The following is a 2,897-nucleotide window of genomic DNA, read 5'->3' on the forward strand; positions in this document are numbered from 1 at the left end:
CTTCTGGAGCAATGCAAATCTGATTATAACATGAATAGCCATCCAGAAGATAATTATACTCATGCCCAGCCAACCTGTCAAGCATCTGATCAATAAATGGAAGAGGGAAGTGATCCTTCCTCGTGGCCTTGTTCAGATTCCTGTAATCCATGCAAATTCTCCACCCTGTGACTGTTCGAGTAGGAATGAGCTCATTCTTCTCATTAGCAGCCACTGTGATTCCTCCTTTCTTCGGCACACACTGAACTGGGCTCACCCAAGAACTGTAAAAAATAGGATAGATGATCCCTGTATCTAGCCACTTGAGAATTTAGTTCTTCACGACCTCTTTCATGATTGGATTTAGCCTTCTTTGTTGCTCAACAGTCGGCTTACTTCCTTCCACTAGCAGAATTTTATGCATACAATAAGAAGGGCTAATTCACTTGATATCTGCTATAGTCCATCCATTTGCCGATTTGAACTCTCTTAGAATTCTCAAGAGCTTTTCCTCATCACTACCTGAAAGGTCAGATGCAATAATAATAGGAAAAGTAGATGTATCACCTAAAAAAGCATACCTCAAATGTTCAGCCAAAGGTTTAAACTCGAGTGTAGGAGCTTCCTCAATAGAAGGCTTGAGACGAACCTCAGCATTTTTGAGTTCCGACATTCCAAGAGATTCAAAAGACATATCTAGCCTTCTCTTCCAAGGAGAAGCATTCAAATACTGCAATGGCTCATCACCTTTATCATTTTCACTATCTGAATTCCCCATCAAGGCCTTCCCTAAGGCATCCGACCTTAGCCTTTGATCAAGTTTTGAAGTAACCACAGAATCCACCAATTCCACTTTTAAACACTCCTCATTATCAGTAGGGAATTTCATGGCATTGAATACATTAAAAGTCACGTCTTGATACAGTACTCGCATAGTGAGCTCACCCTTCTGCACATCAATCAAGGTTCGGCCAGTAGCCAAGAATGGTCTTCCCAAGATTATGGGAATCTTTTTATCCTCCTCGAAATTAAGAATTACAAAGTCAGCAGGAAAGATGAGTTTTTCCACCTTGACCAAGACATCCTCCACAATGCCTCATGGATATGTAATAGAACGATCAGCCAATTGCAAAGACATATAAGTAAGCTTTAGATCAGGTAAGTCCAACTTCTTGAAGACAGAAAAAGGCATCAGATTGATGCTAGCTCCCAAATCACATAAACATTTGTCGAACGACAAGTTTCCGATGGTGCAAGGAATAGTGAAGCTCCCATGATCTTTAAGCTTCGGAGGCAACTTCTGTTTCAGCACGACACTGCATTCCTCTGTAAGAGCAATGGTCTCTAAGTCATCGAGCTTCACTTTTCGAGAGAGAATACCTTTCATAAACTTCGCATAGCTAGGCATCTGTTCAAGAGCTTCAACGAAAGGTATGTTGATATGAAGTTTCTTGAACACCTCCAGAAACTTAGCAAACTACTTATACAACTTTTGCTTCTATAGCCTCTTAGGAAAATGAGGTGGAGGATAAACCTGTTTCTCCCCTGTATTACCCTCAGGAGGAGTGTGTTCCACAGTTTTCTTTCTTGTTTCCACTTCTGCTTCCTTCTGCACATCTTCTTTAGCCACAACTTCATCTTCTGGAACTTGAGATTTTTCGGGGTGTGTAACCTTCCCAGACCTCAATGTAATTGCCTTAACCTGCTCTTTTGCTTCCTTCTTGCCTGGAACTTCTATGTCACTAGGGAGTGTACCAGGTTGTCGATTCAACAAGGCATTGGCAATCTGTCCAATTTGATTATCCAAGGTCTTAATAGAAACCACTTGGCTCTTGCACATGAGCCTCAATTCCTCCAATTCGGATTTTTCATTAGATTATTGAAGTTGGAGTTGTTGTCTTGGTGCATATTGCGGTTTCTGAAAACCAGGAGGATTGAATTGCTTTGCTGCATACTGCTGATAAGGCTGTTGCACCGCATTTTGAGTATTGCTCCAGCTGAAGTTAGGATGATTGCGGTTGTTGGGATGATATGTGGCTGGAACTAGTTGGTGCGACCTCTGAAAGTTGCTCATAAACTGATCTGATTCACTAGAAATAGCACACTGCTCCGTCTCATGCGCACCAGCACAAAGCTCACAAACACTTGTGATCTTATTAACTCCATACTTAGCCGAATAATCCTCCTTCATCGTTAAATCCTTAAGTTGAGCAGCTATAGCAGTATCTGCATCCACCTCCAGAATTCCTGCGACCATGCCTTGAGGTAGTCTCTGAGAAGGGTTCTGGTATTCATTAGCAGCCATCAGTTCAATCAACTCATAAGCTTTATCATAGCTCTTAGCCCACAAGGCTCCACCTGATGCTGCATCAACCATGGGTCTAGACTGTGCTCCCAAGCCATTATAAAAGTAGTTAATAATCATCCAGTCAGGCATCCCATGATGAGGACACTTTCTAAGCATCGTCTTATAATGATCCCAAGCTTCACATAAAGACTCTCCCGACTGCTACGCAAATTGAGTAAGAGCATTTCTGATTACAGCTATCTTTGCCATAGGGAAGAATTTAGTAAGAAACTTTTGAGCAAGATCTTCCCAAGTAGTAATAGAGCCTAATGGTAGAGAATGTAACCAACATTTAGCTTTATCCCTCAGAGAGAATGGAAAAAGCCTCAACTTAACAACATCTTCAAAAACATTGTTGAATTTGAAAGTGTCACAGATCTTGATGAAATCTCTAATATGCATGTCGGGATCTTCCGTTGGAGAACCCCTAAACTGAACTGAGTTTTGCACCATCTGAATCATGCTAGCCTTGATTTCAAAATGTTAGCCGCGATGGCTGGTCTGAAAATGCTAGACTGAATATCATTGATCTTCGGCTGAGAGTAATCCATAAAAGCCTTCGGATTCGCTG

The 2,897-nt window shown here is 41.5% G+C and overlaps 1 non-coding gene across 1 annotated transcript; it reads left to right on the forward strand.

Annotated features, from left to right (window-relative positions):
* Window positions 1-2,414: 2,414 nt before the first annotated feature.
* LOC141709620 (small nucleolar RNA R71) lies at window positions 2,415-2,521 on the forward strand. Its single transcript, XR_012570185.1, has one exon. It is a non-coding gene; the product is annotated as a small nucleolar RNA R71 (small nucleolar RNA).
* Window positions 2,522-2,897: the final 376 nt, after the last annotated feature.

Source organism: Apium graveolens, chromosome 2 (assembly GCF_009905375.1).
Source record: "Apium graveolens cultivar Ventura chromosome 2, ASM990537v1, whole genome shotgun sequence".
NCBI classification, from domain to species: domain Eukaryota; kingdom Viridiplantae; phylum Streptophyta; class Magnoliopsida; order Apiales; family Apiaceae; genus Apium; species Apium graveolens.